We start from the raw sequence: 15,843 nt of genomic DNA, 5'->3' as shown, positions 1-15,843 counted from the left end.
GTAATTGACCTCCTGCTTGCCTGATTCTTCCGATGTCAGAAGACAATATGTAGCTTGAGTTAAGTACCTTATACAATTAAAAAGACTTACTGTTTTATTTATACAAATTTACTTTAAGGGAAAAAATGCCTCCATCATAAATGAGAAAGTAGGGTAATTTTCCATACATAGCCGTCACCAATTCTAAGGGCAAAAGAGTAAATAAAAAGAATGAAGACAAAGTTCTGAGGCTGAAGCTTTCCCTTCCTTTGGTGAAAAGGGAAACTGGCAAAGGTTAGAGATGGGTTTGCGGAGCTGAACAGAGTGTTTCTCTGTTACTGAATGGGAAGGGCTGAAGATGGTCAGGGAAGGAATATGTAACTCTGTGGCTGAAGGGTGTTTCAGACTGTGCCTGTGGACCGCCCTGTCATTATTTCAAGGGCCCACTTTGATCTCCGAATTTTAGGAAACCCTCCTGCAGAAACAAAAATGCAGAGATGAGTTTTTAGATAAACTTTATTTTTAATAGGCTTTATTTTTAGAACCTTCTTAGATTTACAGACAAATTGAGCAGATAGTCCAGTGAGTTCCCATATAAACTTCCTTCCCACACAGATACAGTTTCCTCTGTTATCTTACGTGTTATCTTACATTCACATGGTAGACTGTCACCAATGGAATAGACACAAATACACTGTTATTAACGGAAGACTATTCTTCATGTATGTAAGGCCGACCCCGGGGGCCATGATGGGCTGCCCTCCTCTCCCTCCTGCTGGCGGAGGAAGTCCCTAGGAAGGAGCCTCCCAGATCCCGGGGACCAATGACAGCACACTTCACCAGCTAAAGCCGCCCCACCCCAGCCACGTAGAAGGACCTGTCAGCCCGCGGTGCCTCGGCCTGGTGACCTATCCGAACCCCACTCCATCTAGCCTGACCATCCCTCGCAACGAACGTATAAAAACCACCCCCAACACGGTCCAGGCGCGGACTTCCTTGACCTGCCTCGTTAGGGTCTGGGAACCCCGCCCGGAAGCGCTTCGCCATTAAAAAGCCTGTTGGACGCTCTTTTGGTGTCCTGGTCGCCTTTACCTGACAATGTAGACTTCTTTAGTTTTAGCCTAAGGTCCTTCCTCTGTTCCAGGAACTCCTCCAGAGTCTACATTGCATTTTGTTGTCACATCCCCATGAGTTACACTCTTTGTTTTTGGTGATCTTGACAGTTTTGAAGAGGACTGGTGAGTATATTGTAGGTTGCCCCTCTCCTGGGATGTGTGTGATCTTCTTCTCATGGTTAGATGGGGCGTATGGGTTATGGGCAGAAAACCACAGAGGTAAAGTGACACTTTCATTACATATCACGGGTACATGGTATCAACCATGGTTTTTGGCTGTTTGCTGTTGACCTTGATTGATCACCTGACTGAGGTAGTGTTTCTCAGGCTGGTCCACTGTATCACTCCTTCCACTTTATGATGGATTGTTGCAGTGCAAAGGTAAAGGATCAAATCTCTCAGATAGAACTTTCTGCTGGAAGTGTAGAGAACACACTGGCTAGAGAAGAAAATTACTCAAGTCTTTTGGATCAAAACTGTCTAAATCGCCAGTCCATTGATTTGGTCTGTTTTTTGAACCAGCCAGTTTCTCTTCCATTAGAGAGGCTTTTGTCACCTCTGGCCTTGCATTCCCCTGTTAAGTTACTTCAGCATCTATGGCAGGCGTGAGCCTTGTGAGTGGACAGACCATTTCCCTGGTGCAGGGCAAAGCCAGCATCTCTGTAGGTTAAAAACAGATGCTGACTGTGCCAGCACTCTGGCTTCGCTTAGAAAGGACTCAGAAAAGAAACTTCGCATAAACTCAAGACAGAACCTCTGTGTCTGCATAACTCACTGGATAAGGGTGTTATGGCTGTTTGAGAAGTGAAACGTGAGTGCTTATTTGAATAAATTTAACTGTTGGATTGTTTTATTCTTTTGCAAGTACCCATCCCCCCACCAAAGAATTCCTTCAAAAGTCTTTGAAGAACAAAAACATAACACAAGACAACTTGAGCAAAAATAAATATATGCAGGCACATACACATACGTGGCTTCGTGCAGTGAACAGTTCACACGTAGTGAGTTTCAGGAGTGGCTTGTTCCAGGGGCTCAAATGACTTCTTAATGTCCTTTTCCTGGTTTTGCTCCCTTCCTGGTATTCCATTCTTGAGCAGCCTCAAGGTTTCAGGTGAGACCCGAGGCCCCATGTCCCTCTCCCTAAGGGAGGAGTCATGTACTCTTCCCCACTAGGTGTGGAGCCCACCTCAATCTTGTGGACTGAGAAAGGGGAAGGGATGGACTCCCAAACAAGAAAGGAAAATGATGCTGAGGAGGCGAACATCAAAGGCACAGCCATATGATGTAGTCACAGTAAAACATCGAGGCTGGTTTATTTTACCTTTGACTAGAGCCTTGACCCAGAAGGGAGCAACAGGATGCCTGTTCTGATAGAAACAACATTAGACTGGAAATCAAGACATAAGTAAAATCGCTTATTTGATAACCATTTTGTTACAGCTGCTCAGTGGTAGCCTGCCATCGTATAACTGCATGTACTCTCCATTTCTGAATCTAACCGGCAGAAATAACGTATCTCTTAACTACCTGATATAGTACATGAGAAGATAAAATAAGACAGTAAATGAGAAAATGTTTAGAAAAAATATTTTAGCAACAGAACTCTGTCCACAATTCTAACAAAGTCCTCAGATGACTTGTTTCAGTTTTGAGAGCCAGTTTGCACAGAAGGCAGTCTTCCTCCTTGGTGGCTCATCTATACAGTATTCGGGTGGATATATCAAGATTTTAGGATAAAAGCTGTCGAGAAAGAATTACTGCTATTTGCCACAACACAGATGAATCTCCCACAGCATTAGGTGAAAGCAGATGAACACAAGAGAATACACTGTGCGATTCCATTTACACAAGGCTCAGAAACACACGAATTTCATCTGTGGGGTTAGAAATCAGGATGATGTTTAACCTTTGGAGGGTTTGTGCAGTAAGGGCGCAAGAGAAGGTTCGTGGGATGCTGGCTATACCCTGATTCTTGACCTGGAAGTTGGTTACATGGTTATGTTCTGTTTGTGAAGATTCATCAAGTGACATAATTTCTCTACTCTTGTGTCTCTATGTTGTCGTCGCTCAGTCGTGTCCAACTGTTTGTGACCCCACGGATGGTAGTCCGCCAGGCTCCTCAGTCCATGGGGTTTCCCAGGCAAGAATACTGGAGCGGGTTGCCATTTCCTTCTCCAGGGGATCCTCCTGACCCAGGGATCAAACTCTTGTCTCCAGCATTGGCAGGTGAATTCTTTACCACTAAGTCACCAGGGAAGTCCTCTGTCTGTATATCTCATTGAAAAAATTTATCCTATACAGGTTTAATGTCATTATGTATGAATCCAGTTGCAAATTGCAGAGGCTGGAAAACTAGGGCCTGTGGAATGAATTTAGACTTTGGATATTTCTTGTCTGACCAGCACTGTGTCTCAGGGTTCCTCCCACCGCCCCAGGGCAATAGTGATAGGCTGGGAGTCTGGGAACTTGGAGAAATGTTAGGTGTACTTGCCATTTCTCCACAGCCTTCATTTCTGTCTCTAAAGCTACACCTGGCCAACTTCACCCCTGCCTGACCCCCTGAAGGTATTTGACTTTTCAGACTCTGGACAGGCTATAATCCTGACTCCATCAGAGCCCAGAAAGTGACCCTGGGCTGGTTACTCAGCCTCTCTGTGTCTGTCTTCTAATCCTAAAATTATAGTACATTCCCAGAAGGTTGTTTTTTTTTTTTTTAACCAAGGATCAAATGGGCATGTAACACAATGCCAGCCATTCAAAGATTAAAAAAAAAAAATGGAAAGGATAACTATTAGTTGTAGTAATTTTTAAATAATAGAAATGTTTAATGAAATAGAATTGCTGATCACCTGTGGACTCCCAACCATTGTCTCACAAGAACTGCTGCTAAGCCAGTCCTTGTTCAGGTCACATTTGCTGTGCCAGTGTTTTCATCAACCATGTTTAATAACCAGTTACCAGATCTGGATATTGGGGGCTGTAAATTTCCCTGGTGACTGTTGCCAGTGGCAGGGAAAGAAAGACCTGGGTAATTACCACTTGTGTTTCCAGAAAACACATGAACTCAAGTCAAAATCAAGGGGTTTGGACAATAAAACATCAGGGTCTTACAATGCAAGAAAGAGCCGCCCAACCTGTATGATGAGAAATGGGTGCCTGGTTAGAAAACAGCAAAGGGGCGAAGACACATGTGGCAGACACTGCTGGAGCCTCTGCACTGGCAGGACCTTTTCTCTTTTTCCTTCCCAGATGCTGCACACATCTGGCAGAAGAATTCAGGTTTTAAGATTAGTCATGGGTTGGTTAGGAATCAGTACCTTCACCCCAGCCACAACCCATGGCCTTGGTCTTCCGTGATCTGTTAGTAATGCAGTTGCCTTTCTTTGTTTAGCATGGTTGTTTGGAAATGATGCAAGGCTGTTCAGTATCTTTCAAACAAGGTAGCTTAATAGGTTGCATGGAAATATCCCAAGACAGCAACAATTCAAGGACTTTTAGAAATATGCAGACACCATAACTCCAATAGAAAATGCTTAAGACAGCTCTTTGCAAGATGTTGGAGTTAGATCCAAAACTCTAGTTGAAGATTCTTTGATTTTTGAGCATCATGTTTTCAGTGTATGAGAAAAGAGGTTACAGTGGATTTCAGGGGAAAATGTCTTGCCTTTGGATTCCCCCAAAGTGTTTTATTTCTTAAGAAAGAAGAAAATGGATAAACTTTAAGCCCCACCCCCACCCCACCCCACCCGGTGCAATCTTTGTGTATCAGCAGGCTATCATTCCTACAGTAGGTTTGTTTAGGTGAAGTTTGTGTGTCCAGAAGGAGCTGTCCACATTAACACAGACCTGGGGCCTGGGCGGGGGGTTGGGGAGGGGGGCTGGGTGGAGTTGAGCAGATTAAGCAGTGATAGGAGAGAATTAAAATTTCTTAGGATGACCAGTTCCAACTCTCCTGGACTTCCAGAAATTATAAAAATCATGGGAGAAAAATTTCTCCAAGAGTTTTGTTTTGTTATAGTCAAAGAAACTGAATTTCAACAAATCCAAGGTGATCACAGTGAATTCTTAAAGAACAAGCTCAGGGCATGGCATCTGGCCATTTTTAGGAGGATAGATGCTCTGCTACCCAGCTAATGAAATGGCACTATTTTCTTTCTGACGGCAATGGTCAAAACTGATAACAGGGTAGTTGATTTTAAATCACCTACGATTCAAGGAGACAGTAAGAAATAAAAACTTGCTCCAGGTATTTGGAGGGGCAAGGCTGTTTGCACAACTGGACAAGAGAGACCGTTAGCAGCACTTTCTCCAGAGACCAGTTTTCTGTGCAGATGCATCCTTGCAGTTGTTCACAAGAGCATGGACTCCTCCTGGCTCACCTGGAAGTGTTCTCTTTCCCTAACCTCTGACTTGGTTCATACACTGTCACCCACTGTTAGAGGTATTCAGCTGAAAAGAATAGAGGGTGTCTGACTGAAGAATGATAATAAGGGCAGGTTGGGTTCCAGATTTTGTATAACTCTGAGATAGTTTATGCTCCTCTTTTCTCAATCTCAACAGAAGAGCAAATTGCAAGATGCTCCCCCATTCGAACCCCTTTACATGCTACAGTTTATCTCTAAAGGAAAGAATACACAAGCAGAATAACTTTGTAGGACAATTCTCCCCTTAGCCTTGCAAAACAGCAGTTGTAGGTACGATGAGATGTAACTGAGCTAGGCAAAACAGATACCACCTTTGGAGCAGGGAGCTGTATTTTTCTTCAGCCAAATTTTGGGAAAATCTGATGTTGGTTTGGACATTGGTATTAAAACAATCCATACAAGTTTGGGCAAACAGAACTGCAGAAATCTTTAAAAGCCAGTCGTTTTTGTGCTGAGGGCATCAAACTGAATATTAACACACAGTGGTAACTAGCCAGTCATTCTGTGCATGTGTTTGGACTTTCAGAAGACAATCTTTTCATATCCAGGTCTGTCTCTGGCTTATTTGACCTTGGTCTAATTGCTTAATCTCTCTCGGCTTCAGGTTTTCTATCTTGAAAGTGAGAGGAATAACAACATCCAACCACCTGTCTCATCCGGGTATTGAGTGGCTTAACGGGGTCATGTTTGTAAGGCCCTGGAAAACTCTCAAGAGAGAAAGTTCTACCACTTTTCCACTTTCGCCTGGTAATATTTTCGAGTCATAGATGGGAAGGGGTGCACTTAATGGGGCCTTTATTACAGACGGATGTTCTCTGCTTCCTTATAACTAGAGGACGGACATCTTTTGAAAGCAGACCTTTTCATTACTGTGAAATCTCTGACTCTCTTGTCAACACAACAGTCTGGAACTCCTGTGGTAATCCAGGCTTTCTCCTCTAGCTAAATAGTCTGTGGAGCTCTGAGGAAAGCACCATGATTTTATGGCCACAAGGAATTACCAGGACTATTTCTGTATCAGTAATACTTAGATTGACTTCTGGGGTCACACAGGTGGGTTGAGTTCTATCTATCTCTGTCATTTTCTGGCTGGGTGACCTGAAGTAGATCTCTCAGCCTCCCTGTGCTTTGTGTTGGAAGCACAACCTTGCGGTAGAATGCTTGCCGCAGTGTGAGCACATGGCAAGCTCGCAGACACTATGACCTGTGTTAACAGTGTATATGACCATAACTTCACGTATATATTCTCCAGGGCCATGAAGACTTATAATGAGTGCAAGTCTCCGACTGAGCAAATCCTAACTCATTGGAGCTTAACCAGAAGCTGGCTTGTAAGCTGGCTTGTCCTGACTGTCCATTCACAATACTCACATTTTGTAAGTACTCTAGATTTAGAAAAATGGGAAATTAAAAGCAAACAACTCAGCATCAGGAGTTTATACAAATTCCTAGAGTGTAATTTTTTGTCAGTACTAATCTAGTTCAATCCTCTGACTTTCTAAAGGCAATAACCACAGAGTACTGATCTGAGCAGATGGTGACTGCAGCCATGAAATTAAAAGATGCTTGCTTCTTGGAAGAAAAGCTATGACTGCAAGGAGATCAAACCAGTCAATCCTAAAGGAAATCAATCTTCAATATTCATTGGAAGGACTGATGTTCAAGCTGAAATTCCAATACTTTGGCCACCTGATATGAAGAACTGACTCATCAAAAAAAACCCTGATGCTGGGAAAGATTGAAGGCAGGAGCAGATGGGGATGACAGAGGACAAGATGGTTGGATGCCATCACCGACTCAATTGACATGAGCTAGAGCAGGCTCTAGGAGGCGGTGAAGGACAGGGAGGCCTGGAGTGCTGCAGTCCACAGGGTGGCAAAGAGTCGGACATGACTGAGTGTCTGAACAACAACAACAACAACAACTGCTTTGAGCAGCTGACATCCACTAAGAAGGAACTACATGCTAAACTCTGCGAATATATGTTCTCATTTAATGAGAAAATGCCAGTGAGGTAGGTGCTGTTAGTAACCTTTTCCCAGAGGGAAACCAAGCTTTAGTGAGGCTGTTATCCATCCATACAGTTATTAAATAAAGAAGACAGATGTCAATCCTTGACTCTGACTCCAGAGTCCTGTTCTAACCTATTACTATCCAACATATAATAATGTGAGCCAGGCATACAGTTTTAAATTTGCTAGGAGCTATATATATATTTTAAAGTTAAAAAGAAGCAGGAGAAATTAATTTCAATAATATATTTTCTTTAATCCAATATATCCAAAATATTATCATTTCAACATAGTCAGTATAGAAGTTCTTAATGAGATATTTTGTAATCTTTTGCTTTTTTCATACTAAGGCTGTGACTTTCAGTTTCTATTTTGCACTTGCGGCCCATCTTAACTTGGGGCAGCTGTATTGCAAGTGCTCGGCGGCCGCGGCCGGCCCATGGCCACCGCACTGAGTAGTGTACCCTCACCCGTGCACCATCATGCCTGAGTCTTTGAAGACTGTGTCATCCGGGTTTACCAGACTGTATTTATTGAGGAAGAAGATTTTCCTTTTTTCAACAAAGGTAACAAAAAGAGGAGGTTTAGAGTTATAGCAGGAGTTTAACATGTTAATTCGTACATTCTCGGTTTGCTAAACAATTAATTTATCATCAAAGAATAGCTTTTTCCTGGAACATCCTGCTCGCTGAGCTTTCACTTTGTCATATATAATATGTGTATTTATACAAGTTAGTATAAATAGAAAACCATTACATGAATGAAAGAATGAATGTATTCACTACCATGTAATAGGAAGATCTCTTAGGCAGGGAAGATATATAAGCACCATAAAGGCAAGAACTTGATCTCGTTTTTGCCCAGCTCTGTAACCCTGCATGTAGGAAAGTGCCAGGCATGCAGGAGGCTTACAAGAAGTATTCTCTGTAGAGCAACTCAACAAATCCACCTGGAGAAATGAGTTATTTCACATTTTATTCCTAATGGGCAGAAGGAATCTGAGTTCCTTCCTTCTCTCCCTTGAGTGGATTTTAATGCTCAAATGATGAATTTATTTAAACCATGTATGTTTCCAAAAGAAATAGCATCAGTGAGACCCCAGAAGTCGAGGGTCTACTTTTAAAAGACAGTTGTTGACTTCCTCACGGACAGTCCACGTATGTCAGAGGCAGGTGCCCTGGGAGGTGCTGGCGTAGGCCACAGGCTGCACCACCTGTCCCTCAGCCCTGAGTGTTTGGCCTCCAAGAGAGCCCCCTCGCATAGCCTCCCTGACCCCGGCCCCAGTGTGTGTCCTCAGAGCGTTCCCAGGGCCCTCGCCTGGCTCGCGTGCACTTTCCCCTCCCACCCCACAGGATTCCTGCATTGGTGCTCACCCACCCACCCCCGTAGTTTCTTCCTGGTCTGACAAGATGTCAAGATGTTCTGTCTCAGGAGAACCTGAGGACGGTCTCACATCAAATCTGCTTTAGTTTTGAGGGGGCTGGTCCAAACCCCAGTGACTAACAGGTCTCCTTTAACCCTGAAGCTGGCTCTGCCTTTCTAACTTAAAAATTAATTTCCCTAAAATGACCAAACACTGTTGTATTGTCAGAGTTCTTTGAACTGCAAGTGCCAAAACCCAACTCAAACTGATTTCACAAAAGAAAGGTGAGAAGGTTAAGATGGGCCTTAGGCATGGCTGGATCCAAAGGCTTCAACAAGGTCAGAAGGCCGGTGTCTCGTTTTGTTTCCATTTTAGGACACTGCTTACTCCTGTATCACCTGCATTTTCAACACTGCTTATGTCATGGGACGCTTCCTAATCCCTTGCCCAGAAACCACATTTATAGCCCATCAGGATTCTTGATCTGCAGGACTCATCTTTACCTGGCTGTGTCCTGGGGCCAGTTGCTTCACTGCTCCAAGCTCAAGTTTCCCTTCTCTGACTCAGGATAATAACAGCCTTCAGGTCAGGCTCGATATCATGTCCGTAAAATGCTTAGCACAGACAAGAGTGAGTGTTCTAAGACAGAACTGTGGGGAATTCTGTTTCCCAGGGGATAGGTAGTCAAGACTGTAGAAGAGAGACAGTTTACAAGTCCTGCAAACCTCAGGCCAGTCTCAGGTGGCAGAGGCCAGTGTGCGTCTGTGCTCACAGCCTCTAGGAAGTCCACAGTGCTTGGGAGCCCTGCAGTTACATGGCCGTAGGAAGGCCTGTTTTCTGATGGTGACCCATTAGGCCAAGTAAAGCCCTCCTTCTTGCTGGATCCCCCCTGGAACTTGTAGGGTAGCCAGCCAGCAAGAGGAAAGATCCTCAGTGTTGAACTTTGGCTCTTAAGAGGCCAGAGGCCCAATGCCCTCCCTCAGCAGCAGTAACAACAGATATGTTTACAGACACATTTAGGGGGCCTCCCTCTTATTCTAGAGCCTGTTCAGTTCTAGTGATTAATGTAAGTGCTCAGTAACTACCTACTCACTAAAATGAACAAACCCACATGATTACATGACCCAGAACATACACTACTGCTGTGATGAATGACGCACCATAACGCTTGTTAGAGTAATAGTTGATCCACAGTAGATGAGCCACAAGTATTAGCTGAGTGAGTACAAAATGAATGACTGAATGAAGAGTTTATCAGTCTCGGTTTTGGCTACTACTTTCCGTATGTATGAAGCTGATATTTGACTTGTTTTCTGTAGCTGCAATTCAGTCCCAACAAATAGATGATCTAAATTTAAGACTTGTTTTTATTTTCTGTTGTTGAATTCTAAAATAGATGATGCCACCATATGGATCAAATTCCATCTTCAAATAGAGATATTTTCAAACATCCTTGAATTGAGCGTGCAGAATGAGGGCGGCACGGTGCTTACATACCCACTAATCTCTGTTATGACATGTCTGCATGACAGAGAGGATCATACTCCCAGGTTGAGGAAGGGAGGGCTGTCCACAGATGACACGTGAGTGGAGCCATCATGTTCCTGTATATACTCGGTAGATATATGGACAGGCTGGACTAGGTAAATCTAATCCTTTGCCATTATTCATTTCACTTGCCTGAATTCTGTGGTATTTCCAAGGAGTGACTGCTTTTCTTCTGGGTTAAGTAGAAATCTTTGCCTAAGTCAAAACCACTTACTTTAAATACATTCGGAGACACCAGGATCTTTGGCCCTAGGAGTGTTTCTCATGATTTCGAAGTCAATGAATTGTCACTTGACCTTAATGGACACTTATAGATCACTGAATTACAGATTACACTAAGTGGAGAAAAGAAGCTTTTCTCCAAAATTCACTGATTTACTGAGACAGATTTGAGAAGTCATCACAGTGTCACTTTATTGAGCACTGATGATTATAGTGGCAATGTATACAAAATTAAAAGGACTTGGGATTTCATTCTGCTACTTGGAATTATTTGTGGTCCCTTTTAAGGAGGTCAAGGATATTTGCACAGAAGAAAGAAAATCTTGTCAGAGCCACTCTGGTTAAAATTCAGCAAGATGTGCAATTGCTATGATGAGTCAGAACATTCTTGAAAAGTTATTAATAAAAAAATGTGCCTCAGCTTCCTAGATATTTTTTTGCATAGGTTGGTATACCAAATAATTGACTAAATGGTAAAATTCTGTCCCTTTCATTTAGGTATGTTGCTATTATGTTTCTTTCTTACTAAAAAATTTTCTCCATCATTGGTTTGAAATTAAAAAACAAAGTGTCACATAGCTGAAAATAACCAGAAGAGGTGTTCCTATTCTTAAGCAGTCTTGAGATGCCCAGGTGCACTTTTCTTCTTCAGGCAAAGTCCATCTTAACACTTACCTTCCAGGTAGGCTTTCTAGGTAGTCATGAAAGGAAGACTGTTCACTGCTTCTAACCTGGAAAGAACAGATTTGAGCCGTACTGCAATCTGCTTAGAACTGAATCTGTACATGGGCCGTTCTGATGAGATTGTATTCTTTCACTAACTGGTTTCACTGCCTGCTGAAGTCCAAAAATTTTGAAAAATAATTGCACTTTTCTAGATTTCCCTTCCAGAGAAAGGAACTTAGCTGAAGAATTTGAAAACCTGCTCAGACATACCCAGAAGTTGGGCTGGGTAATGGGTTGTTTGGGAACAAAAGTAATTTTTAACGAGTGTAACCAAATCAGATTTCTAAACCCTAATGCACAGATTTAGGCATATGATATAGAAATCTGTGGCCAATAAATAAATAAGGCAACAATGAAATTCCAGCATTTTCTCCTGTCTCTCTGATGAGAAAGTCAGTTTCTTCTGTGCTAATAAAGGGACTTGGGTTCTACTGCAAAGAGTTAATCTATATTATCCTAAACCCAGAATCAAGAGGTACAGTGTCCCACAGAGAATGCAAATGGCAACAAGACTCACCATGCCAGCTGCCTTTTAAAAGAAAATGCCAGTTAAGGGGAAAAATCGCCTTTCCAAAGAAATGATATAGCAAAAGGGGAAGTCCTTCTTCACAAGAAACTATTTCTCCTATCAGACTCTTTCCGGTTAAGGTAAGCCTTATATGGGAGAGGTCAGAGGGGAAGCGGGGGGCACATCTGGGGAAACAGGGAGACATTAAAGAATAGTTTTGCCTTTATCGGTAAAGTATATATACAGTATTAAACCCCTAATATTTAGAGTCATATTATCAATGTTCAGACTGCTGCTTAGCAGTTATGCGGCTATGAGCATGGCCTTCATTCATTCTGAGCGTTTTCTCTCAGCCAGTCAATGGAGGTTACAGTCTGAAAAGAGAGACACGCCTGCTCTTCTGGTGCTTACATTCTAGCAAGGGGAAGCAGAAAACAAACATGCATGCCGATGAAACGATCATTTTAGACCAGGGTAGAACAAGAAAATCATACAGAGAACCACTGCTGGGCGAGCAGGGGTTCTCTTAGGTTACTGCGTATGTTGAGGTGACCTGAATGCAGTGAGGGGACCCGGGTGGGAGGAACAGCTTTCCAGGCAGAGGGAACAGTAAGTGCAGAGGACACATTGCAGTGGAGCTGGCAGGCAGGCCACCATGTTTGGACTTTATCTGGTAAACTGGGAAGCCCGTGCAGGACCTCAAGCAGGGAGTGATGTAATCTGAGCCTCACTGGGGAGAGTGAGCCCTCATGTCCTCATCCCTCGCTTCAGGGTTAACATGGGAGGAACACCAGACCGAGGCCTTTGCAAAGAGCAGGGAATCCAAAGGACGCTGTCCAGACAAGGTCAGAATTCACGGTGAGTTGCTGAGTGTGGATGCTGTGGTTGCTGATGGTGCTACTGGAATGAAGGCAGGGAAGTCACGGCTTCCTAGCAAGCCAGAGAGTGAAATAAGGACCCGTCTTTGACAGATCCATCAAAGTGAACCGGACTTGAATCAGGCTTTGCTGGTGTGGCTTATGGAGCTTACCTGAGCTCAGCTGGTAAAGAATCTGCCTCAATGCAGGAGACCTCAGTGAGGCTTATTCCGGAGGTTTCCAGGTTTGAGGCATAGTGAAATGAATTAAAAGATTTCAGGGAAAGACTCTTCCCACTAAGGTACACCTTTTGTGGAGCTGGCCAAGGCAAAAAGTGTGAGCACATTTGGGGAACCAGGGAGATAACTAAAAAAACAAAGAGGTTTCTCATTATTTATAGGTAAAGTATGGTTGTTAAGCCTCTGTTATTTAGAGTCAGATTACCAGGGGTCAAACTCTTGGGTTTGAACACCAGAACTGTTTGGGTTTATAGAAACTGTGACCTCTTTGAACCATATTGTGCAGATAATAACAAGATCTAACCTCATGAAATAGTAAAGATGAAACAAAGCAGTGAATTTAAAGAGTTCAGACAAGGGCTGGTATCTGGTACCTAATAAGAGGTCAATAAATGTTACCTGCAATTATTACTATTATTTATTACTCAGTATTATCTCAGCATTTATCAGCCTCATCCATATTGAATTCTACTGCACAGACCCAGAGGATCACATATAATTGTATTCCATATTTTTCTCTTCCCACACCTCCATCCATACCCTCCTTAGGCAATTCGTTTGTTTCAGGATTTTACTCAGAGACCCAGGGACGCATATTCCTTGTGTTGAAATCACTGCAGCCTTCTTCTCCATGGCTGGATCTGGAAAGAGACCTTTTGGACATGATCTCAATTGTAAGAACATTCCTAACAAGTTCCATGTTTACAGGTGAGGAAATCGGGGCTCAGAAGGGGAAGTGACTCCTGTAGTCACCAGGTCAACAAGAAGCAAAACTGAGATTCAGACTCAGGTCTGTTTGACCTCGATGTCTTGTAAAACTAAAAAAAAAAAAAGGCATTTATTCAACTCCCTCAAATACCCCTGACACCCACACAGAAAGTACCAGTGACTTTAGGGCTCAGAATTAGAAAACTGTGATCAGGCCCAACAAATGGAGAGCCCAAGGTTCTCAGAGAGACTCAGTCTGCAGGGAGTCACAGTGTCTCCCCACCCCTGCCCCCGCCCGCCTCCCACCGGCCAGTGGTAACACAATGTGCTGCTATTACCCTGACTGTGGCGATGTGGTGGCAGCAGCCCCGGGCCCCTTCCGGCCTCTTTGTCCTGTTTAGTGTTCCATCTGTGGGCCCCTCACCGGCTGCCCGGCTGGTCTTGACTCTGAGGTGGAGGAGTAAACATCTCGGGAATCTTTATTAGTTTATTTCAGAAGATGGAGCCTGTTTGTCCCTGGGGCCCGTCCCTTTTTTATGGCCTCCAGCCCTTCTTGACAAATTCTAGTGACTGGAGAGAAAACCGCTTTCTACAGCGGATCATTAAAACACCACCATAAACCCAGGGCCATAAAATATTATTTGCTGGGCATAAAAGAAGGGTAGATTTTCCCAGAATGACAGCCCAGCCCTGCTTTCTCCCACTGAGAAAGCCAGCACAGGGATGCGATCGTTCATAAATTCCTTATCTCACACTCTGTTTTGTGAAATAACCCTGGTGGGAGAGCAGCCAAAAATATTGATTTATTTGTTCCACAGGCTCAAAAGCATTTTTAATGAGTGGAGTATGGTGATGCCTTGCCAGTGTGTCTGCAGATGACTCAATCTGTATGCACACACCCAAATGCACACACGCTTGGAAAAGGGAAACCATGGAGTTGCACAAACTGGAGGCAGGTGAGGCCAGAATATCTGAAGAGGGAGGTGAAGGGGCATCCATTTCCCTCCTTCTGGCTGTCTGCCTGTCTGCCAGCCAAACTGACCAACACCCATGGTGGGGCTGCTGCTTACAACAGGGCCCATTTTGCAGAGGAGAACCTGATTGAAGGCTCACAGTGGATTTCACAGTTGGTTTCCCTTGACATTTTCCCCTGGAAAGAATTCCTTCATCCATTCATGCATTCATCAGATCATTCATCAAACACTACCAAGCACTTACTAAGCACCAGGTACTATTCTGAGCAGCAGAGTGAGTGAGCACTGTGGAAAACAGTTACCGAGCTTACTGCATCCTCCTGGGGTATAATCTCAGCACAGACATTATTAATATCATCAGATAAAGTTCACAATCTTTTATCTGAACTCCTTGGGGGATAGACTGATTTGTTGGAAATTTTAGAATTTTTTTTGAAAGATAAAATGGGAGTATATGATAATTTAGTTTGCAAATAGCCCCTGTGAGGTCTGGGGAAGTACCCAGTAACCCAACACCATTCATATTTCTTCTGTGAAAAGTATGAACATTCACTTCAACTGGGATAAATTAAGACTCTAAGTGATCTTGTCACAGGAGGTCCAGTTTCACCACCAAAGGAGCTTGAAAAGCCGTTTTCAGAGCTGCTTTTTGCAGAGGAGCAGGTAATGAGTACCCTGTGTGCTGCCTGACTCCTGCTAAGTTCTCCATGAGCTCTGCTGTTCATTCTCACTGCACCCCAGATTTTCAAGGTCACCTGTTTGATTTTCACTGCTTTCCTACCAGGTAGGTCATCATATTTCTGATTTTCTTTGTTGTGTGGCGAGGTTATCATATTTTTCGGGTTTTTGTTTATATTGTAACAAAATCAATATTTTTGTTATTGTTGTCATAGGTGTGTGTTTAAGAGGATTCTGAGAGGCTAAATGACATGTCTAAGGTTTCACAGTTAGAAAGGGGCAATTTTAGGACTGGAACTCCAGACTTCAGAGTTTATACTCAGCCATAACCCAGCTCTAGTGTCTTCTCCAGGAGAGAAAAGACAGCAGAGCAGGAAATAAAAGTGCTGGGGCTGTGTCTACACACACTAACAAAGGCAGTGGGAGAGAAGCAGGCAATTGTTCAGATAACTCAGAATATAACAAGTTAATACAACATGTTAAAAAAAAA

The sequence above is a fragment of the Oryx dammah genome, unplaced genomic scaffold (assembly GCF_014754425.2).
Source record: "Oryx dammah isolate SB20612 unplaced genomic scaffold, SCBI_Odam_1.1 HiC_scaffold_9, whole genome shotgun sequence".
Lineage (NCBI taxonomy): Eukaryota > Metazoa > Chordata > Mammalia > Artiodactyla > Bovidae > Oryx > Oryx dammah.
The sequence above is the reverse complement of the archived record's forward strand: the minus strand, read 5'-3'. Positions refer to the sequence as shown.